Raw genomic sequence first — 24,842 nt, 5'->3', positions numbered from 1 at the left:
GATCTCGGTTCAGATTTCACAATTTGTGAGACTGAGCCCCGCGTCGGGCTCTGCACTGACAGAGAGGAGCCTGCTTGAGATTCTCTCTCTCCCTCTCTCTCTGTCTCTCCCCTGTTCACATTCTCTCTCTCTCTTTTAAAATAAATAAATAAATAAATATTAAAAAAAGATACAAGTGCCCCTGAGAGAGGAAACACATTGATTCAGTCACACAAAGGCGCAAACAGCTGATGGCAGACAGGAAACAGAGTTCAGGGGAATTAAAACAGGGGCAGAAGAGACTTCGCAAATTACTGGATACTGAAAATGCAATCTACTATCTCTCCTTCACATTGTGGGTTATTCGGGGTCCTTTGCGTGGCTGTGGCAAATGACTGAATCCTTGCTTCCAAGTCTGCCAGTGGGAGAAATAAAAAGCCAGGGAGAAAAGAGAAAATGTCTTTTGCTAGACTAGGTCACTTGTTACCTGCGAACAGCACCGTGACCATGTCCTGATAAGTGGTGAGGCTAAAAGTTAGGGATTTTCATCTTCTCGTCAGATTTTAATTTGCATAAATTCTGCCATCCCCTTTATTAAAAAGAATGGAGAGTGGATAGTATCTGGCTGCGTGAGGACCCTCTGACTGGGCGAGCAGCCCCCCATGACGCTTCCAAATGCCGGTTCCTCTGCCAAACATGCCCCAGTAGTTTCACTCCTCCTGACCAAAGTGGATAATGCAGGTGTAAGGACAGAGGGAGAAGCGGTGCTCTTAAAAATAGATCTGACTTAGTAGTCTTGAAATAACCGAGGATTGTGGTATGAGAGAGGGCTACTTACTTTGAATCTGTATCTCTACGGAGAGCAGAATCTGACAAAATGGCCTCAACTGACTTGCGTAAAGCGATTTGGCATCGCTGAGTGAGAACTTCTACAAGGTAAGAGAGCTGCTAGACAAGAGAATTTCCTTCGCTGCAGCAGAATGGATTCTTATTTGACCGAGATGGTCACTGAAATTCAGCCTACCTTGACACAGAGGGATAGAGTAAATCCTTGTCATTCAAAGTGTGATCCCCAGAAGCAGCATCGGCCTCACTGGGGAGCTTGTTAAAGATGCTGACTGTCTGGTCCCATCCTTGACCTACTCAATACGAATCCTTCCGCCCCCACAAAATTCCCAGGTGAAACACATGTACCTCACAGACCGAGAAGCCCTCGGCTAAATGACCTTTGCAGATTCCTTCCACCTGAGGATTTCATGGGCCAACTCCAGTTGAGAAGTGGTGAGGCCCCTCTGCAGAGGGGGACCTGGTTGCTAAGGAAGTTGGAGGCGTGATGTTCCCCCTCCCAAGTCACAGCTCTCCACTCGTCTGTTTTTACAGGATATGTTTCTCCACCACCTCAAGGGTACTATAGCTGAAGTCCCTCCCAACGCACACCAGACTCCCTGTAGCAAATTCCTGGGAGACCACACAGCTTGAGAGTCTGGTTTGTGTTCAAAGGGACTGCAGCTGCCATACTCTTGAGGTATGTCTCCCTCAGGCCCATCAGAGACACCCAGAGCAAGGAGTGAGGCAGGTAGTCCAGTGGTTTGTATAGATCCTAGCTTTCCTCCCTGGGCCAGAACCACCTACATACCTCCCTGTTCATTCATCTGGGGGCTACAGATGGTGGTAGCACCCAACATCGCATCTGTTGAAGAATCCAAAGGCAACTCATAGATTTTCCCTAGAAGGATTTGTTAAAGTCATTATGCATAAATTATTCATAAATATAAATAAGAAAAAGAACACCCAAATCTCAGGTGTGGAGTGAGGGGTCTCAAGATAAGGTAAGCAACCCTCAAAGAGGATTTACTGCACGGACACACACATGCGGAGGAACATGTCCACCCAGATGCTGATATCAACGATTGATTTGATCCATTTGGGCTGCTATAACAAAATACTATAGCCTGGGAGGCTTACACAACACACATCTATCTTCTCACAGTTCTAGAGGCTGGGAAGTCCAAGATCAAGGTGCTGGCACATTCAGTTCTTGGTGACGTCATTCTTCCTGTCTTATAGATAGCCACTTTTTCATTATGTCCTTACGTGGCCACTCATCAGCGTGTGTACATCAAGAAAGAGCTTTGGTGTCTCTTTCTTCTTCTTATAAAGGCATTAATCCCATCATGGGACCCTACCATCGTGGCAACATCTAAACCTAGTGACCTCCCTAAGGCCCCATCTCCAAATACCATCACATTGGGGATAAGGACTTCAAAGTATGAATTTGGTGGAGGACACAGATGTTCAGTCCATAACAACTACCAATGTAATAGACTTCAGAGAGGCTGTTTTCAAATCTGTATTTTTTCCCCCTGAAATGATATGTTCTTGGCTAATACTAATATTTTTTAAGTATACTAAGACTATACTAGAGAAATAAAAAATTAAAAGTTATGCATCTTCATAACAACTAGTAGTGCAGTAGAAATGTAGTTCATCAGTCCCTAGGGTGTCTGCACTCCACCATTTCAGGTCAAAGATGAGCTGCACTATTTATTCACAGTAAGGAAAGCAATTTGGATCAGGGGCTCTAGAGTTAGAATGATATGGGTTCAAATGAGACTTTAGGGCTTGCTACCTATGACCTCTCCAACCTCTGATTTCCCCATCTATAAAATGGAGGCAATTGTAAGAACTTCTATCATCACATATCATTTTAAGTCATGTGATGGTTAAAATAAATAATATATGAAGTGCCCTGCTACAGAGTAGACATGAAATATACAGTGGCTATTACTATCACTGCAGTTGCTATTATTGGACATGATATTTAAGTCTTTCTGGCTCATATATACTCTTTCTACCAAGAAACAGGAATTAAATTTCCTCAGTAGATGCCTTATTACCTTCTTGAGTTTATAAAAGGTCTCCTGCTTCCTGTATCTCATGGAACAGCCCAGATAGGGCTCTGCCCTTGGAGACCCTAAGAACAAATGTGGCCACTTATCTGACTACTGGCTGGAAGAACTCCTCCTGAATCCTGAGCTCCTGGTAAAATTTGTAGCACAAGGTAGGATTTGTTTGTCAGAAGGCCAGGAGATCTAGTCCACCTTTCTGACTCCCACTGTTCCACCCTGGTGAGCACTGATCTTCATCCATACCTCTTGACCCCTACCTGCCTGCTTCCCCTTATATGACACTTCAGCCCTGAGCACATATCATGCACTGGCCTTCAAGGGTCATCTCTCCTTCATGTTAGCTTTCATTTCTTCCAGGATTCCCTGGGGTCAGCCATCTGAGCAGGCCCCTTGGAACATACCCAGTACTTCATGGATGGGTCACCTGTACGTTACCAGAGTAGAAGAAGGTATCATTTCTACCCTACCCTAACCATACCCCATGACATCAAAATCGGTTGTCATCCATCCATGAAAGACCCACATCCCCAAATTCTTTCATCCCAATTCCTTTGTCCAATGCTCTTAAAGCATATGAATGGCTTGGCCTTGGGCCCTGCTCCTCTCCTAGTCAATCACCCAATTATCTCTTTCAGGAAGTTTCCTGCCTTCCTTCCCAAGCCAAGGGCCCCTCCACTAAATTTACCCCTATTATTACCCATTACAGTGGAATGACTTCTGTCTCTGTCTGCCTCCCCCAGTAAACCAAGTTCCAGGAGGGCTAGGGCCATGTGTAATTCATCTCTGTATCCCCAGTATTTAGCACTGTGTTTAGTACATAGTAAGAATGCAATAAATGTTGTAGAAAGAAAGAAGAAGGAAGGAAGGGAAAGATAGGAAGCAAGAAAGATGAAGAAAGGAAGAAAGGAAGGAAGAATAAGACAGGATGAGAGTTATGGGAAGAAAAAAATAATGAGAATAGGATGGACTTAAATCTATAGAATTCCCAATAGCCCTGAGCAATGAAGCTAAAACCCATCCTCCTCTATATTTAATCTTCCAATGTTTCCCTCCCTGTTATTAACATAAAAATGGAGTGAGTTTATAGAGACTCATTAAAATAGTTGGCTAAATAATCATTATGTTTCCCAGAGCCCTTGGCCATCAGCAAGCCCTATAAAGTACTCTCTACTGACATCAGGGCATAAAACCATCATCAAACACAAACACTGCACTTTTTCCTGGTCACAGACACAGAGTCCATTCAAAGATCAAGGTCAGTCACTTCTTGTGTACCTGAATCCCCCACAGCTGACAAACATTTCCACACACATCCAAGGAGAGGGGAAGAAGGACCAACAAATTCTTAGGAGTTCCTTGTTGGTCATAACAACCTTATTGATCTCTCCACAAATGGAGAGAAGAAGGGGCCCAGAGAGGTAAACAGCAAAACAAAAATGTCAGGTAATCAAGAAAGTATCCGCAAGTGTACACATACAGACACACTCAACAGATTAACTTTCCTAATACTGTTTTGCTCAGATTAATAATTAAATGGCCTTGTGTACTTTGAATAGAAGCCAACTGCTCAGCAAAGAGAGGTGACAGAGAAGCATATCAACGAGATCAGCCTGGAATGAAGATTAGTCAGTATGCCATGCAGATAATCTTGAGTTTCTTGAATTCATTATCTCTATCTTCTCTGCCTGTGTCTACCTTGGAATTTTAGAGATGGATTAGATATGAGGTCTGGAGAAAGCTTGCTCTACAAACTTTGGTTTATTCCAGTCATTTCGGTCACTGTTCTCTCTCCACCAACTAGAAGTAATAGTTTGACCGTGAAGCCTAAGCTAAACTTTGTTGGTTCTGTTTGGAGGACAACTCCTCTTGGCTTTGGGAACTAATCCATCTGGGTCCTCTCGTTTCATCAGAGCATGCCTCCTTATTAACACCATGAAATCTCTCTGAACAAAGAGTGTGTATTCCCCATGATTCACTTTGTGGTCAGGAATTTCATTACTGAAGGTGGAAATCATGTGGGAGGGGAGTATTGGAAAAAGTGAGTGTGGTTGTAGGAGAAGATACATTAAGATAAAAGATAAATAGATTACTTTTTAAACACTGTCGAGTGCTAATCTAGTCCCTGGAAATAGAGGGAGAGATTAAACTAGAGTTAGCAGGAAGTCTGACATGAGCCCACCTAGTGTTCAGGTGAGGAAGGTGGGAGATGCGGAAAAGGAGCACAAGAGGGAGGAAGGCACATGCCACAGCAGAGGATTGTCCTCCCCAAATCAAAGGAGAATGGGTGCTTCCGGGAGATCAGATTGTCCTCCCCCGGGCACCTACCAGGCATGGATGCAGATGCCTCCCTGGGCCAGCCTTCTTCCTACCCTCTTTTTCCCTGCTTCCCTCTCTGCCTCTTTTCCCTCCATCCACTTTTATTGAGCACCTGTTGTGTCGGGTACAGTGCAGGTGATGGGAATATGAAGGAAATATTAAAAGTCCCTAACCTCAAGTTATTGTTCGACAAACCAACAATGCGGTCATATCACAGAGCCTGTGTCAGTATGCAAAGTGCCAGGGCCAGGGGGGTTCGGTGGAAGCTGTGGACGTTCCTATCTGGCAGCCAACCCTTTCATGTAGCTGATTTCAGTAACGATGTGGTTTTTAAGTTTCCACACACCTACTGCTCTAGATCAAAAGAGAACAAAGAGACATTTTGACCAAACTCAAAAGAATTTTGATTGGATCTTGTTTGAAAAAAAAATCTACTAGAGGACATATAACATTTTGGAAAATGGTACATGGACTGGAATGAGGTGATTAAGGTGATTATCATTAATTTTCCTAAGTGTGATAAAGATGATTGTGAATACCCTTATTCATTAATATCCTTATTTTTTCAAGAGATATGTGTTGAAGTATTTAGAGGTCTTGTGTACCCCTTACTATGAAATGGTTAAGAAAAATATATATGGACAGCAAAATGTAAACAATTGTGGAAATAACTGTAGAATTAAGGAGAAGGGTTTGCGCGTCAATTGCACTATTCTTTCAACTTTTCTACACGTTCGAAGCTTCTCATTGTAAAAAAACTGAGAAGATTCTCACTACTTGCTCACTGTTATACTAAGGATTTCAGTAGAATAAGGCCATTTGTGTGTCAATTAGCCAATAAATAATCATAGCTGATATTTATCACGTGCCAGGGAATTCCGAGCTAAAGCAGGTTTTCTCCTTGAGTCCTTACAGCAACACTGCATTCCAGATTTTTCTTTACAGAGAGGGGAACCGAGGCTTGGCAAGGTGAAGTACTTATCTCACGTCACATAGCTGGTAAGTGTCAGCACCAGATCCCAGCCTGGCTGTGATCTGGTTTCAGACTACCCACTTTTAACCACCACTCTCTATCCACGGCCTCCCAGGAAATACTTTGAAATGCAATGTCTAGTTGAAGTCATGGTTACAGAAATCATTGACGTGAAGGGCAATCTGTCAACCTGTGAGTACAAACAACCATTGTAAGAGCCTTTCCTGCTTTGATAGAGAGAAGGGTCTTCAGGGGGGCTCCCAGGGAAGGAGAGGCCATTGGTGGAGCAAAGGTCAGAGAAAGAGAAAATGGGGAATGGAAGCATGGCCCAACCCTATGCACCCTCAACTGTTTGGGGGCAAATTAAAGACGTTAGGCAGGTATTTCTCTCTGGAGCAGCAAAGTATTTTCTGTTTAGTAGAAAAGGTGCAACAATTAACGCCACCCCATATCACTACAGAAGCCTGAAAAAAAATCAGAGCTGAGATAGAAAATGGTCGTTTCTTCCCAATGGTTTCTTAATCAAGGTCTCCTTATGTCTGAAGTTCCTATTACTGACCCACCATTGAGGACATGGAAGGCAATTTAAGAGAGTGAGACTGGGCTCTGTTGAGTCATTGTTACTCCTTACTACCCCCTTAGGACCGGAGCCGAAGAGTGGAGGCCAGGATGTACCCAGCCAATAGGCTTCTGTAGGAGTTTCAACCATGACCTCGACCTTACTTGCTCTCTGCTCCAGTCTCCTGACTAACTAGCCCATTGCATGGCCAGCCTGGCAGACTCACCATGTAGTAAGCCAGGGTCAAGTTCTATTTTGCTCTTGGTGTATGAAATGTAAGAGTTAGAGAAATCATGTAAAAAGTCAAAAGGATGTAAACTTTGCAAACACCAGTCTCCCAGGGATTTGGCATTAGAACAAAAGTCACTTCCTTCAGTGCCCTTTTCTTACAGCCCAGCTTTTCCTGTGAGGACAGATCTACCTCAGAAAACATCTGTCTAGTTCTAAGTATTTCTACAGTTCTAACCATTTATACAGCGAGGCAAAAGGTCGCCTTATACAGAATTTGGGGACTGCCCCTGGGAAATTTATTTTTTTTAAATAAACACAATTGTGCCAACTGATTTCAGTACATATTTCTAGAAACTTCACAGCATTGTGACAATCACAGACTTTCCCTCAGTCCCGAACAAGGGACTCTGAAGCAGCCCTCAGAAGACAAAAAGTTGAAGTCAACTCTGATGATTCCTGTGAAGCAGAATCCATTTCAACTGAGAGAAAAAGGAAATCATTACCCAAACCTCAGAAAGCTACAGAAATGACAGCTATTTTAAAAATTCCAAAATGAAAGGTGCTCCTCCGGGAAGAAATGGAACAATGGAAAAGTATTTGTTAAAATAAATGGCTTTCAGGGTGCCTGGGTGGCTCAGTTGGTTATGCGTCCGACTCTTGGTTTCAGTTCAGGACATGATCTCACAATTTCGTGAGTTGGAGCCCCATGACGGGCTCTGTGTTGGCAGTGTGGAGCCTGCTTAGGATTCTCTGTCTCTCCCTCTCTCTCTGCCCCTTCCCCACTCATGCTATCTCTGTATCTCTCAGGATAAATAAATAGACTTAAAAAATTTTTTTAAATAAATGACTTTCATGGGCATTTCTCCTAACGGTCTTCCTCAACCCAGATAGTTCTCTTGCCTTAAACCCATCTCGCACACCACCCAGCTGTGAGCATCCCATGAGATGCTGCCATTTCCTTGCTTATACGCCTCAGTGCCTCCTGCCCAACCCACTAACCCCCAGAACTGGTCCCCTTCCTCCTGCTTCTCTGAGCTCCAAGACTCCATTCTCTCCATGATATTTCTAAAGGTAAACATGAACCCACCCCTCTCCTACTTAAAAATATGGCTGGCCCCAGATCCCCCATGTGATAAAATCACACACTATTTGGCACTCAAGGCCTTCAGGATCTTTCTCCTGCCTCCTTTTCCCAGACTCAACTGCTATCACAGCCCACACGCATTCTTTGTTCCAGTTACGCAGACTTCTCTAAATTCTCACCCTGTCTTTACTAAGTGGCCTCTGTCCATGCCTTCTCATTCACTGTTCCCCCTGTCTATAATGCCATTCCTCTGAGTCCATAGAGTACACAGAAGCGTCAAGACTCAACTCAAATGTTACAACCTCAATGGAGCCCATCCAGAACTACCTTTCTCTATCTCTCTTTCTCTCTCTCCATACATCAGATGCCACACACACACACACACACACACACACACACACACACACACACTCCATGCCCCCAGCTTACTTCCCTAGCCACCTTCCAATATCACACCTTTTCCAGGGCTCTGCTTCGTCCTCTGTTCCCACACCTGCTGCCCACATAGACAGTAAGTCTTTCCTTGAGGACAGAGCCCACACAGTGCTCATCATTGTGTTCCAATTTTTAGCACAGTGCCTGACACCCAGTTGGTGCTTTATCACGTGGAAGAAATCTAGATCCTCCCCAACCAGCAAGGCCAGGCTCAGATTCTGCCTTTCCCAAGTCTTCCCAGATACCCGAGGAGAAACATTCCTGCCACCTCAGAACTTTATATCCTATATTGTCTGTAAATTGTTACTTCTTTCTTCCTAAATATATATATTTTTTTGTATTTTCTAGGATTGAAAAAATTTATCCTTCTACACTATAGTATGGTTTCAGGAAGTCACACTTCTTACTCCCTCCCTTCCCCAACCAGCCTTTGGTTTTGTTTAGGAAGTATTGTTGAATTAATTTGTCAACCGGTCCTTTAAGACATCAACATCAATTGTGTTAAAGCTTAAAATTGTTTAAAAACATCAATTGTTACAAGGTCTTAGTTTATAGAGAAAATGTAGCCAAAAGACTGACTTCATTTATCCCCTTTTAAGAAGCCCAGAAATTCTGTAAGATGAATGCTTCTGTTCAGAAGTTGCTGGGAAGCCATGGGCTAATAGGATAAAAAGTCCTGGCCCTGCGCCGTGGCCACCTTCTCCATCGTCTGTTCTGCTTGGCTTCTTCCCAGGCTGGGCTGCTTCCCTTCCCAGGGCCAAAGGATTCAGGTTTACACGTTGAAGTCCTCTCTGATTTTCTGGAGGTAATCCCTTCAGTGTCTGGTTCTCTGCTGTTCCAATAACACTTCATCAACAGGACCAGTAGCTCTGTGGCCCTAAGGGCGAAATTTATATACATTGCTTCTTTCAAAGTGACCTTGGAGAAACTTTTTTTTTTTTTTTTTTTTTAGCCTCACCATTTCATAAGTTCTGAAATGCAGATCTGGGGAAGGAGAAGGATATGTAGAAAAACTCTCACTTAGCTTCTAAACCTGCCACTTCTTTGTATCACCGACTACCTGAAGAGCCCAGTTGCCTGGAGGCCTTTAGCTAGGACAGTGGTGTGCTAGACAGGGTTCCTGGGCTGCTGGCTGGAGCAGCATCAAAGTGACCTCAGGGTTGGAACAGGCCAACAGGAAAGCAGCTGGTGTCTCTATCACCATTCTCCCTCTACCTCCATGACCCTGTCTTACCCTCCATAGCCATCCCAACACAAACTGCCCCTCAAAGTCCTTGGTAGCCAAATATTTGTTAGTTGATGGAAAGGACTCTGGTGTCAGTGTCAGACTGACATTGGTAAAGGCTCCCTCTGACAGCCTGTCTTGCCCATATTCTTCATATCCTGGAATTGAACACTGGTGATATGGGAATCCAAAGCCATACACCTGTTCAGATTCAAGGAGTAGCCAGGAGTTGAGAACAAAAGGGCAAGGTGTAAGACTATTTACTGGATAGGTGGACACACAGTAGGTCCAGGCCAGCCTGGGAAGGCCAATGTGACATAATTATGCTTAACCAAAGGTGGGCTCAACCTAGTCTAAGAACCTGGGAGCTTCTCCTAGGCAAACAGCCAGGAGGCTAACAGTATCTTGGGGCTTAACAGGTAGGGGACCTCAAACTGGGAATCTAGGTCCTGGGGCGGGGAATAAACTATTGGATCTTACAAGAGGAATGCTGAATTGTCAGGCAGGGACTTAGTAAAAACAGAATATCACATAGCAGATTAATAATAAGGAATCAGGATACTGAAGTCAAATCTTGCTCACTAGCTTCTGAACTGCCTTGGTGGTGGGCTACAGGTGGAGGATCTAGAGCCAGGCCTGGTGCCAGACCCAGGCAGGACTTGACTTTGCATGTGGAGCCCTCCCTATTCTAGACGATTAGCACCAGAAGGACAAGGACCACGTGTGGCTCGCTCTCCGCTCAGTAAGTGCCTGGCACATAGTAGGTGCCGAATAAATACTTACTGAGTGGATGACCATTATGTAAATTGTTGGGAAGAACAATGAGGATGCCAGGCACAGCTTTCTTCTTTAAGAAGATCACAGTCCGTCTTTGTCCTGCAGGTAGCACGGCTACCAGAGCTCTGTCTGGACCCTTCCAACTCTAGCCCCTGGATTTATTTTAACAAACACATATAATGCTTGCCACAGTCCAGCAAATATCAACTAACTTAATTCTCAACTCTATGAGGTAGGTACTTTTATTAGCCCCATTTTATAGATGAGGAGACTAAAGCACAGAGAGGTCAAGCAACTTGACCAAGGTTTCACAGTGACCAATAAATGATAGAGTCTGGATATGTAGCCAGGCACTCTGACTCTAGAGCCTGTGCTCACGTAGACCAGCATCTAAGGATCCAGACCCATCACTATCCACGATTTGAGAGCTATGTAGTGCTGATCTCTGTGACCTTCTAGAAGCCATTCACCACCCATAAGCATCCTGCTAAGTCTGAGATGCTGGCAGTGGCTACCAAATGTGGAAATGTTTCCCATTGCCTTTGGATGTCTCTGAAATGCAAATGAGACACAGCTTGGTAAAGCATTGCCTTGTAGAACCCCTCCCTGGGCCTGGACTATGTCAGGGCCAGCTTCATGGGGGCATGTGGCTATGTACTCACACAGGTCCCTGTGCTCAGAAGGACCCATGCTTGGTTTAATGTTCTTCTGCTCCTCTGCTGCCATCTTGGAATTCCTAATACTTTTTTTTTTTTTTTCCCAAGAGAGGGAACACGCAGGAGAGGCAGAGAGAATGAATCCCAGCAGGCTCTCCACTATCAGTGCAGGGCCCAATGCAGGGTTTGAACTCACAAACTATGAGATTATGACCTGAGATGAAACCAAGAGTTGGATGCTTAACTGACTGAACCACCCAGCCCCCGCCCCCGCATTCCTAATACTTTTGAATAAGGGGACTGGGACCTCTACTTTGTACAGAGCCCTGCAAATGATGTAGCTGGTCCTGCCTGTGCTTCTGTGTTGTTCCTCAGATTCAACCAGATTTCCTTTCACTTACCCTCCCTTTCTTGCCCTTAGGAATCAGACTCTTAGTATATGTGCTGCCAAAGCGAGCACAGGAATCAGACTCTTACATCTCCATAAATTCCTCTCATTCATAAATGTTAAGAGAGCATGCAGGCCAGCTCCAGTTTTTTAAGAGTCTCTTATTTTAATCTGCTCCCTCCAAAGCCAATTAGAATTTTTTTTTCATAAGATTAAGGATGCTGATACTCACTCCATCCCTCCCACCCTCTCCTCATATGGGAATCTTAATCTTTCAGCTCCCTGCCCATCCAGGAGAGAGAGAAAGGCGGTGAGGCTAAGATGGGTTGTCAGCAAAGAGATGCCCATTCAAAGAGAACATCCATAGTGTTACAAGATAAACTGAGGCATATTAAAATTTTGAGGAGTTTATCTAAGCAAAGATCAAGTCAGATTATGTAGCACCGAACCAGAAGTGGTTAGGAGTGCTCCACCAACAGGAGTCAGAGGAAAGATTTATGTACAGAAAGTACAAAAACAGAGAGAGAAAATTATTTGATTGACTGTAGCTTAAAGCCTAGTTGACTGTAACTGGTTGTCCTTAGCATTTTGATTTCATAACCTTGAGGCATTTACAGGCTTAGATTTGGGCTTGCTTTTGTAGGCTGCCAGGGAATTAGAGCCACATCAGTCTAATGGCCTTCTTGTTTAATTAATTTAACAGTAGTCTAGATTAAAAGAGATTTAAGAGGCATGTTGACCAAATTAATGTGTGGACTTTGTTTAGATCCCGATTCAAATAAACTAACAGTAAAAAGATATGTCTTAGATGATCAAGAAACATTAAATATGGACTGGGTATTAAATGATACGGAGGAATTATGCCTTATTTTGCGTGCATGTGAAAGGTATTGTGGTTATTTAAAAAAATGCCCTTATTTATTTTAGAGATGCATACTGAATTATTTAGGAGTGTTATGACACTGTATCTGGGATTTGCTTTAAAATGCTTCAGGGGAAAAAAAAAGGGTTGGAGAGGGAGAGAGATGAAAGAAATATGGCAGAGTGTGGATGCATTTTGAAGTTGGGGATGGGGTTTCTTGTACCCTTCTTCTTTGTTTATGTTCAGAAGTTGTCATAATAAATAGTTAAACATGAAAGAGAGGAAGAAAAAAAGAGAGAGCATCTAGACCACAGTGTTTCCAGAAGAGCAGAAGCAGATATTTACTGTTATCCCCTTTTACTGGCTCAGAGGAGTCTGAGTTCTGAATGGGCTGTTTTTTATGTGTGTGGACAACTCTCAACTTTGCAATGTCCTTTGAAACATAATCTTCTAGGGACGTTTCAGTGACAGTGGGATTGGCTCTGCCCAACCATCCTCATTCATTCTCCTTGTGAGTAATAGCTTATGAAGATACCAGTATAACTGGAGCCAAAGAGGCTCAAACTCATGACCTTGACTTATTAGCCTCCTTCCCTAATTTCATCACATCCAAATCCTGTTCCTTCCCTGGGCCTAGTTCCCATGTGAAGCCTTCTATAACCACCCATCCTGTCCCGATATCTTCTTCCTCATCTCCCACAGCAATTACAGTCTAGCAGCTGGCATTTAAATCTTTATTTGGCCCTGAGTTGTTCTTGGATGACTTTGTGCAACCCATTCTCATCTCCCCAACCGACTGCAGTTTCCCATGACTTCCACCCTGACAGAGTTCAGGGTGCTCTGAACAGGTCTCTTCTACACTGAGCAAACTGTAGGCCATTTGTTTGTATATTCAATCATTTACTCTCCTGATACTGAGCACCTACTATATGCTAGGCATGGTGCTAGATGTTGGGGATTCAACAGTGAACAAGATAGATCCGGTCTCTGCCCAAGAGCTCTTTCTTTTGAGAGGGACAGATGACATTAAGTAAGTACCCAACACAGTAATTGATGACGATGGTGGGGAGCCCCGTAAAAGCAGTGCCCACGGTGCTCTGAGGGTGCAGAACAGGAGACCTGGACTGGTCTGAAGAGGCAGGGGAGGCTCCCCATAAGGAAGTGACTTCAGGAAAGGACTTGAAGGAAATGTAGTAATTAGCCTGACAAGGAGGTGAAGAGGAGCATTCCGGGCAGAGAAAGCAGCATAGGAAAGGCCCCTGGGGGAAGGAGTTTGGCATTCCAGAAGTCCAGTTTTACCGATATGCAGAGACCAAGATTGAACGTAAGCATGCTTCTTTAATTGAGATGAATTTCTTTAAAGAAAAATTGTTTCAATGTTTATTTATTTTTGAGAGGGAGAAAGAGAGACAGAGCACAAGCGGGGGAGAGGCAGAGAGAGAGGGAGACACAGAATCCAAAACAGGCTCCAGGGCTCTGAGCTGTTAGCACAGAGCCTGATGTGGGGCTCGAATCACAAACTGTAAGATCATGACCTGAGCCGAAGTTGGACGCTTAACTCACTGAGCCACCCAGGTGCCCCAAAATGAATTTCTAAGCACTTTGTAAGCTGGGTTCTTATTATCATCTGATTGTTTTTATTGTCATTATCATTGTTTATTTATTGTTATTTTATTGTTATTATCATCGTTGCAATAATAGCCTCCCATTTGTTCTTGCCCCCTGCATGCATTCTCTGCAGTGTGATTCTATCCCTCTTCCCACTAGCAGCAGAGTCTGTTTCTCTGAGTCTATTTCTCTATCTATTGAATCCAGGCCTGGCTAAATGACCTTATTTGGCGAATGGGACAATTGCAAAATTGACACAGCAGAGGCTCTTGCTGGTGGGATCTCTTTACCACCATGTGAACAAGCCTGGCCCCTTCTCATTGAGGATGAGCAGCACCACATGGAAAGAGGCTCCAGCCACATCCTTGGTCCAGCATTCCACTTGAGGCCCCAGACGTAGGAGTGTGGCTGTCCCAGACATCTAGCCTCAACCAAACTAGCCCAGCCCAGAAGAACCACCCAACCAACCCACAGAATCATGAACTAGATTAAATGTTTGTTATTTTAAATCACTGAGTTTTGGAGTAATTTGTTATGAAAAGCTCATTAATACATTATCCGTACATCTTACATCTTATATACTCCTATCAACCAACCAACAAAGCATTTGTTAGGCACTAGGGGTACAATAATAAGTAAAAACTTAACGGTTATAATCTACTTGGGGAGATGTCTTACCTGTGAAAAAGTAAGTAACACTGCAGTTCAAAGTGATAAATGCTAAGTGAGTTCTAATAGTGCTGTGGCATAAGGAGGAAGAAGCGATCTCTAAGGCAGAGAAAATTTCTATAGGAGCCTGAACTTCAACTTGATCATAAAGAGCACCGATTTAATCTTAGGTAGCTGGAGACAAACAGGGGTGGGATCTCCAGGTCAGAAGAAGATTGCAAACAACATGTTCAGGAAACTGGTGAGCAGTCTGGTTTGGCCAGAGCATAAAGAAAATCAGTAAGAGATAAAGTTGGAATGGGGGAGGCCAGGCTACCAAGAGCTGGAAACCTGGGGTTAGAGTTGATAGATTTAGCAAATAAAAATACAGGGAGCTTAGCAATATTTGGGACATACTTATGCTAAAAAAAAGTATTTGTTGTTTATTTGAAGTTCCAGTTTAACTGGAAGTTCTGGTTTTTATCTGGCAACTCTAGGTTGGGTGGCAACCTCAAAAGCCTACAGAAGTCCAGGAGATAAAATACATGAGTAATATGGGCAGGTGTAAGGCAATAGAGGTGACTGAGGACTGTGGCAAAACGAGAGAACACTTATTTCACTCGGGGAATCAGCTCGACTTTGCTCCTGACAATTGTTGCCATGTGAAAATGCAGGCCCGATATTTCCAACTCTTCCAATTTTTCAAGAGAAGTTGAAATTTTGGATAGTTATACGAAATACCCTATTGTTTAGTATAAGTGAATATTTCAATATTTTAAAAAACCTGTGTGGGTCAAGCAAAACATGTCTGCCAGCTGTATCTAGTCTAAGGACCTCTGGTTTTCAACCTCTGTTTTAAGTCCTAAATACCTAGGTTTTTTTTTTCTTTCTCACTATAGTAATATATGCCTGTAAAAAATTCAAACATCAAAACATTAAGGTGAATGTGAAGGTTTTCCTCCCCATTCTTTCCTCAAATCCTATTCCCTTCCCCAGAGAGCCCCTGTCAATAGTCTGGGCACATATGCTAATAACTTTAAAATCTGAGGCCGGGTTAAAGACAGAATCACAAATTCTAGACACATATTCTAGTAGACCTTTGGCATATGTGTACAAGGAGGTATGTGTGTAAGGAAATACGCACAAGGAAGTTTATTGCTGTGAAAAATAAAAAAAATCCTAATTCCCATTTTAGAGAACTACATAAATAAACTGTGATATATTCATTACAAAATACTAAATAGCAGTTGAGCTGGATGAACTAAATGTTTACGTATCAAATGCATATATTCTCAAAAACATTGAGTATAGGAAAAACCTAAAACAAAATTACTTTCTCTATTATCTATCAATCAATCAATCAATCAATCATCTATCTAATCCAAGTACAAAAACATGGACCAGATGGAAACCTGTCTAACTCACTGTAATAGTTTTCTATTGTTGACATATTCTCTAATTGGCATAAACTTAATAACTTTCAAAAACACCACTCTATCATCTTACAGTTCCCAAGGTCAGAAGTCTACAATGGGTCAGCAAGGCTGTGTTCCTTCTGGAGGCTCTGGGAGAGAATCCTTGCCTGTTCTAGCTTCTAGAGGCTGCCCATATTCCTTGGCTCTTGGCCACATCCCACCAACCTCTGTTTCCATTATCACGTCTTCTCTCTGATCCTCTGGTGATTACACTGGGCTCTAATAAAGACACGGGTGATTACATTGGGCTCAGGTGGGTAATCCAGAACAATCTCTCCATCTCAAAATCCTTAATGTAATTATATCTGCAAATTCCCATTTGCCATGTAAGGTAACATACCCACAGTTTGGCACATGGATACCTTTGGAGGGCCATTATTTAGTCATGATAGTGTTTACCTGAGGAGAGAACGAAGAAAACAGGATTGGGAAGACAAAGAAAACTTCAACTTTGTCTGCCAGGTTTTATTTCTTTGCTTTAAAAAAGTCTTTATGTCAAATTACAATTTTCTGATTATGGATGGTAAGTGTTAGTTATATTATTCCGTATATATATTCCATATCATTTATATATATATATTTCATATATATTTACGGTATATATATGTATTTTTATATTATAAATATATACTTATATATGATTATATATATATAATCATATATATGATTTTATATATATGTATATATATATAATCATATATATGATTATATATATATACATATATATATAATCATATATATATCCCTCTATCAATTTTTTTTCAAAGTTACTAGAGAGAGAGAAATGAGGTTAGGAAGGGAATAGTACATTTTAACCTGCTTTATATCTATGAAAGGTGTGCTGTGCTATTGTGTGATCTATAAGGGAATAATCAGACTTTTTAAGAAAGAATGAAAGAAAGAAACAAAGAAAGAAAGAAAGAAAGAGAAAGAAAGGGAGGAAGAAGGAAAGGGAGGAAGGAAGGAAGGAAGGAAGGAAGGAAGGAAGGAAGGAAGGAAGGTGGGAGGGAAGGAAGGAAGGAAGGAGGGAGGGAAGGAAGGAAGGAAGGAGGGAGGGAAGGAAGGAGGGAGGGAACGAAGGAAGGAGGGAGGGAAGGAAGGAAGGAGGGAGGGAAGGAAGGAAGGAAGGAATAAGGGAAGGAAGGAAGGAAGGAAGGAAGGAGGGAGGGAGGGAAGGAAGGAAGGAAGGAAGGTGGGAGGGAAGGAAGGAAGGAGGGAGGGAAGGAAGGAAGGAGGGAGGGAAGGAAGGAAGGAGGGAGGGAAGGAAGGAAGGAGGGAGGGAAGGAAGGAAGGAAGGAGGGAGGGAAGGAAGGAAGGAAGGAGGGAAGGAAGGAAGGAAGGAGGGAGGGAGGGAAGGAAGGAAGGAAGGAGGGAGGGAGGGAAGGAAGGAAGGAAGGAGGGAGGGAAGAAAGGGAGGGAGGGAGGATTTTAGATCAGAAGGGACCATAGAGAAAAAACAGCTAGGCCAGAGGTTGTCTAATAGCCCCAGGAAGGTCTCACCTGGGGCAGTACTTCAAGGGGATGCCGGGCCCAAGGGTGGGACCTCTAAGGACCCCCTTCTTCTCCTCTTCCACCCTTATCCCTTCCACCCTCCCTTCAACAAAAGCACATATGTTTTTATCTGTTTTTTATGATGGCGTTTCACACAAGATGTCATCATCCAAAAAGATGTTCTGTTATGTCAATATGTACCTCCACACACATGCATGCATGAATTCACACTTACATACATGCACACGTATACAGTTTGGAAAACACTAACCCATTCTACCTTTCATCACTGTGTGACTGAGGAGTGTGAATCTGGGAGAGATGAAGTGACTTGAGACTACATAAAAGGTGTTACTATCTCAGTAAATCTCTTTTATTTGTGAGTCAGAGACCAGGCCATTATAAACCCATAGAGGAAAGCCTTAAGATTTTCCAGTAACCGGAACTGTCTTATCTGAAAACGTTTCCTGGAATCATGGATTCCTAGGACAGGGGTGTGGAGACAAGGAAGGAGGGGGTGTTTCTTGAGGAGGAAAGATCCTTTGTTCATCCTTCCTGCTTCCAGATGAATAAAGAAACTGCTGAAAAGAGGGCTATTAGGAAGGGAAGGAGTAGTAATAAATCCTTAAATCTAAAAGAATAGTTTAAAAAATCTGGTTTTCCCAGAGCTCAAGTGGACACAGAGAGATGTTTTTCCCTCTGCCTCCTTTTCTTCTCTCTTGCTTTTGTGAAAGTACATTTTCCTTATTCTGTCTTTCCAAGCCTGCTTTTTGTCTGTCTCTCTTGTGTTTTACTTTCTTACATATTTATTGGGAGTGAAAGGGACGCAGCTGGAAGTCACTTCTTCCAGGCACGGGGGTGTGTGCGTCGGGGCCTCCATCCCAGAGGAGACTTTCTTTGCCAGTTGTGGCATGAAGGCTGTCCAGAAGTTCAGGGGGTCCACCAACACAGAGGACAGCAGGAGCAGCAACGAATCAGCCCGAGAACACCTGCCTGGCGATGTGCTGTGCAGCGCGGAGCAAGGTGTGAAGAGCTGGCATCCACCATGGGAGGCGGTCAGGCTCGAGCTTTTGAAAAAATTTTCATTGGCACCTGTCAGATGGTTGGATTTCCAGGTGAATAGTTGTATTAAGGGGTTGACCTCAAGCCAGTTTGTATAGATTAGTTTTGGTTGTAGTTGAGAGAACTAGTAACTAACATTTTTTGGACATATAACTGCTGGCTGGTTGCCATTGTCCTGGGCATTCGCGGACTGTAGTGGGAACTTCATTTCTCTTTCATCCTTGCTAACAGAACCTCTTCAACTCTCAACTTCCATTTCTCTTTCATCCTTGCTAACAGAACCTCAGTTTTGTTCATCAATTCTTTCCTTTTGAGGGTCAGAGGAAAGTGACCTGTCTCCAATTCCAAAGGTAGGTATTAATTGGTCTAAGCCAATTATGATATTTCTATTTCCCTTGACAATGGCTGGTTTAGGAAAAGTCATGTGATATATTTTCTTCAGAAATCATCCTAACTGATGTTTGTAGGTTAAGTTCACCTAGTCTTCAGCATTGCCCATGAGGTAGCTATCTCCTTTATTTTTTTTTTTAATATTTTTTAATGTTTATTTATTTTGGAGAGAGAGAGACAGAGTGTAAGCGGGGGAGGGGCAGAGAGAGCAGGAGACACAGAAGCCGAAGCAGGCTCCAGGCTCTGAGCTGTCAGCACAGAGCCCGACACGGGGCCCGAACTCACGGACCGCGAGATCATGACCTGAGCCGAAGTTGGATGCTCACCAGACCAAGCCAACCAGGCACCCCTATCTCCTTTTTTATAGGTTTAGAAATGCATTTAAGTTAATACAGTTGATAATCAGCTTAGCCCAAATTCAATCTAGTTGTAACTTCATGAAGAAGATGGGACCAGGCAGGACCCTGAAGGCAAGGTCAGAACTTTGTTCACTGGTCTCTAGTGCAGTCTGGCACATGGGAGCCATTTTGAATAAATTAGCCCAGATCCCAGGTTCATTACCCTATGCCACTACTTTAGAAATAACGGGTAACTTCTACTTCCTGCAATATGGTAGGCCAGCTATTCTTAAAAATCCCATCACTACCAAATACCTGAAATATCTAAAAATACTAAAAACATTTTTTAAACTATTAAAACGTACTGCTGAGCTGACATTCCTGTGTGTGCTTGCGTGGGTGTGTGCACACACAGAAAAGGAAAAACTAAAAGGCAAAAAAAATCAAAGCAATAGCAAGTTTAGAGAGGTAAGCGAGTACTAAAGGCAAAAGCACTCTGAGAGAAATCTCTCAGTTTCTGGAAACCACAGAGCCCACACAAGCTGAAGGATCAGATCAGAGACTGCAGCTCAAAGCTGGGCTTCTGAAGGGCAGAGCTGCAGTGTGAGTGGGGTACCCTCCAAAGGGACAGACCAAAGAATCACTTGTCTTGGCTTTTGCTCTCAGTTTGAGAGAAAAAATGTTTCCTTGAGCTGTGAGTCATCACAAACCAGCCCTCAACTCAGGTTTTGGGTCCAAATTCACTCTACTTGCATATTCTGAAGACCTCCAATTGAGAATTACATTTAAATTGATCCTGGGTAGGCCGTGATTCTGAGTGCTTAGAAGAAGCAAATATAGATCCTCTCTGGAGGAAGATACCACCCTTGGCCAGGCCTTGAAAAATTCCATCAGATAAAGATCCAATAAATATAAGCCCACAGTTTTCAAAAACAAATTATGAAACACACAAGGAAACAAAGTGCCATGAGTGAGAGTCAACAGAAACAACAAACAGAAGAATTGGGTCACAAAGACTTCAGATACTGGAATTATCGAAACAGAACATAAATTAAATACATTTAGTATCAGTGGAATGAGGAAAAGAAAGAAGTATTGGGGGTAGAAAAAAGGTAAGAGAATGAAGAGGGTGTTAGGCTTGTATTCTTTTTTTAAAAAGCGGAGCGCCTGGGTGGCTCGGTTGGTTAAGCGTCAGACTTCGGCTCAGGTCATGATCTCGTGGTCTGTGAGTTCGAGCCCTGCGTCGGACTCTGTGCTGGCAGCTCAGAGCCTGGAGCCTGCTTCCGATTCTGTGTCTCCTCTCTCTCTGCCCCTCCCCGACTTGTGCTCTGTCTCTCTCTATCAAAAATAAATTCAAAAAAATTTTTAAAAAAGCAGAGTTAACATATACTAATTACTCAAATAATACAGTGACATATACATGTTGTAAAGATCCTAGCAATGCAGAATGTAAGGAAATTAGGAATAAGAAAAAAAATTATTAAATGTCTCCAATAGAAAGCCATGCTCTGCTTAGAGCCGACTCTTTAGGATGATCTGATTCTAGCCTTTCATTGCATTTGATTTATTTTACAATTCTGTAAAGAGTACTGATAGCAAAGCAAAATAATGTTTGTCCATAGACACAGAAGTGAATTCCGTCCAGTGGAGGGACGACGTCCCCCTCTCTCCACCCTAGAAAAGCCAGTTTTGCATCCATTTACAAATTCTTTTCAATATTCCTGATCTATAAATCTGCTGTCCTTTGGATTCCTTTGAACCAATTGTAACATCTGCCTAGTCCTCTCATGAATAATAAGTTTAAACAATCTTAAAAAAATTTTTTTTAATGTTTATTTTTGAGAGAGAGTGAGTGAGAGAGAGAGTGTGTGGGGCAGGGGCAGAGAGAGAGGGAGACACAGAACTTGAAGCAGGCTCCAGGCTCTGAGCTGTCAGTGCGGAGCCCAAGACGCAGCGCTCAAACTCACAAACTGTGAGATCATGACCCGGCCTGAAGTCAGATGCTTAACTGACCAAGCCACCCAGGCACCCCTTAAACAACCTCGAACATGTGTTTGTTTTATATCTCGTCATGATTTTCACCTTTTTTTAAAAGTTGTCCTTATAACAAAATAGAATAAAAAATTGAAAGTCTCCTTCTTCCTGAACCCTTGGAAAAACCACTAATGACCTGGTAATCCTGGAGAGCAAGTTGGAGAAGAGGCAGTGACCAGTGAAAGGTCACTCGGCATGCTGCCCCTCTTTCTGGGCAGAGTCCATCCTGGTCCTAGAGGCTGTCCCCAGGGTTAGTGGCTTGCCCAGGTCGCTTCGGTGCAGGACTCCCTGGGTTCAGCTCACGGCTCACCTTCTTGTGCTCAAACTTCCTGTGCTTTGGTGTCCCCTTACGGAAAATGAGGCTAGTCATAAACCTATCTGGTGGGGCTCTTGTAAAGATTAAATGAGTTCATATTTGCAAATCACTTGAAATCGTGCCTGGCCCATTGGCAAAACCAAGTCCTAGCTAACACTATTATTATCTGCATGACTGAATGGTCTATTTTTGGGCAAACTTCCATCTAAAACAGTACCAGTGCTCCCCAATAAAGTGGTATTTTCTTAATTTCTCTCTTTGCTATTCCTTTTCACCCGCTCACTGTTTCTGATGAACTCTTGGAAGTGAAACTGGTTGGTGGGGAGACAGAGCAAAGGAGGAGGAGGTGAACGCCAGGAACCATTGGGTCTGACGACGAGCAGAGGAGCTGGAACGTCTTTGACATCTAACTTGGGGTAGGAGAGAAAGGAAATGTTGAAAATTTTGTTTGTTTCAAAATATCCTATCAACCTCAGCCCTGTGGTTAGTGAGTTATTCCCACTAGGAAAACACTACAGGCTGAGCAGATTTATTTTCCCAAGACAGGAGGGGTAACAAACCAGCCACAATTGTCCCCTGGCACTGGTGCACCAGAATATTAAGTTGTTATCTGTATGGTGCCCAGAATACCAAGGGGCAAGCAATATGGTGGGAAAGGTATGGGCTTTGAAGCCAGACAGGTCAGTGAGGAAACTCAGGCCGTCACTTGCTGGCTGTGTGACTTTGTGGAAAGCACTTCTCTCTGAGCCTCAGTTTCCCCATCTCTGTAGTAGAGATCATTATAGCTTTCTTTAAGCTTCTGGTGAGGATTAATTTAGGCCCAGCAGTGCCTGGTGGTCAGGCAATGTCAGCATCACTTGTCTTGTCAGGAGGGAGGCCTGGCTTCTTTCAACACCAGTGCCCTCTGGGAAGATGGAAAACCAAACTTTTGCGAGCATCCCTGGCAGCAACTGTTCAGTCATGCAGCTGACCTTCAGGAGTTGAAGGAAACTAAATTTTCCACAGGAAGAACAGCTGCCAGGTTGTTGGTCAGGGGTCCTGGAGGGTGGGTCACTGAGGATTGGTATCCACTCAGAGGTGGTGGTAGCAGGGAAGCTGGGTGGGGACAGCGACAGGCAGTGGGGAGAGGTTCATTGGCTTCTTCCCTGCTAAAAAATAAACTCCAGGGGGCACCTGGGTTGCTCAGTCAGTTAAGCGTCCGACTCTTGATTTCAGCTCATATAATGATCTCACAGTTCATGAGTTCGAGCCCCACATTGGGCTCTGCACTGGCAGTGCAGAGTCTGCTTGGGATTCTCTGTCTCTCCCTCTCTTTCCGCTCCTCCTGCCCTCTCTCTCAAAATAAAAATTAAAAAAAAACAAAAACAAAAACAACTCCTGTCCATTTTCAGAAGCAGATCCCACCTCAACACCCCGGCAGGAATCCCCTACCTGTCCAGGTGAGGAGGAAGCCCTCAAAGGGGAAATCTCCCCCGTTGCTCTTGGGGCCAACCAGCACAAGATACGGCCAATCTTTACCAAGAACTTTCTACCCACAAGACATTCTAACAGGGGATATTGGGAACAGGGGTGGGGAGAGGGGCAGCTCAGAAAGAAGTCAGTTTCAGTTCCTTTGCTGTTGTCTCTTTGTTATTCACATTATGACTTTTCTTGCTTTGGGGCTCTTGTCGACATTTTGCCTTTATTCTGATCATTGATGCCTCTTTCCCTGTTTCCAAGATCACACCCACTTCCCCCATCTCCGTGTCAGATGTGCAGCAGAGAATCCAGGAACCCCTACTGCCAGGTGGGCTCCTCACCTGCCTTATTACTCTTTACATCCCCAGCACTTAGCACAGCACCTGGCACCAAGATGGTCCTCAGTCATGGGTGCTGAACCAGTGGAGCGGCTTGTTACTGGGCTGGAAGTGAGATTCACTTAGAGAGGGGTAGCTCTGTTAAGGTATCTCTAAAAGGCAGCTCTGTCCATCTCTGGCTTGACTGGGCAGGTGGCAAACAAGAGGTGGTTTCCAGCTTTCCAGCTTCTCCCCCAGGCAATACATAACACTTGAGATTTGGAACCTGAAACCTGAATTCAAGAGACAGACCTTCCACTTAATAACTGCACGAACCTTGGGCCATTTACTTAAGCCCTTTGAACTTCAGTTTGTTTATTTACTTTTTTCCAGGAAAATATAAGATTTTCCTTTCCTGCTTCATAATCAGAGAATTTGTGACAATTACACAAATAAGGTTTATGAAAATGTTCTATAAAGAAATATATGAGTGACAGCTATTATTTTTTATAAAATGATTCCACTAGTGGGCTCTAAGTGTTGTGGTTCAAAGGTATTGGAAACCAACCATATGCCAGGGGTTTCAATAAGTACATAACCGAGAGGTGAAGAGAACACTATGAAGGCGCCCAAAGAAATGAGCCATTCACGGACCGCACCCAATCTGGGGGTGTCCTGGGTGTTTCTGTTGGGTGTCTTTCATCCTGTGGAGTCTGAAGCTGTAAATAACACCCAAGTCATTCTCATTTTGCTTCAGGACACCCCCAGGCTGAGTCTGTGAATGGCTTCTTTCTTTGTACTAGTTCTGGCCACCATCTTGGAGAATAAAAATCTTCCTTGACTTAGGATGGGGTTACACCTCAATAAACCCATTGTAAGTTGAAAAAATTGTAAGTTGAAAATGCATTTAATGTACCTAACCTACTGGACATCATCACTTCGCCTAGCCTACCTTAAACATGCCCAGAAGGCTTCCGTTAGCCTACAATTGGGCAACATCATCTAACACAAAGCCTATTTTATATTAAAGTGTTTAATGTTTCATGTAACTGATTGAATAGTGTACTGAAAGTGAAGAAGAGCATGGTTGTGTGGGTACAGAATGGTTGTAAGTGTATCGGTTGTTTACTTCCGTGATTATGGCTGATGTTAGCATCACAAGAGAGTATCATACTGAATATCGCTAGACTGGGGAAAAGATCAAAATTCAAAGTATGATTTCTACTGAATGCTTATCACTTTCTCGTTATCATAGAGTAGAAAAATCCCAAGGTGAACCATCTTTTTTTTCTTTTTACAGTTTATTTGAGA

At 43.3% G+C, this 24,842-nt stretch overlaps 2 long non-coding RNA genes across 2 annotated transcripts in view; one reads left to right on the top strand and one right to left on the bottom strand.

The window, feature by feature from the left end:
* LOC113603839 (uncharacterized) overlaps nucleotides 1–24,842 on the bottom strand; it is an 80,175-nt gene that overhangs the window by 11,956 nt on the left and 43,377 nt on the right. The gene's annotated exons all lie outside the window — the stretch shown is intronic.
* On the top strand, nucleotides 817–14,510 carry LOC106966822 (uncharacterized). The gene is made up of 3 exons (XR_001428847.3): nucleotides 817–915; nucleotides 6,150–6,203; nucleotides 14,210–14,510. It is a non-coding gene; the product is annotated as an uncharacterized LOC106966822 (long non-coding RNA).

This window comes from Acinonyx jubatus, chromosome E4, assembly GCF_027475565.1.
Source record: "Acinonyx jubatus isolate Ajub_Pintada_27869175 chromosome E4, VMU_Ajub_asm_v1.0, whole genome shotgun sequence".
In the NCBI taxonomy this organism is placed as follows: domain Eukaryota; kingdom Metazoa; phylum Chordata; class Mammalia; order Carnivora; family Felidae; genus Acinonyx; species Acinonyx jubatus.
Note: the sequence above shows the minus strand (reverse complement) of the source record. Positions and strands in the feature narration are given on the sequence as shown.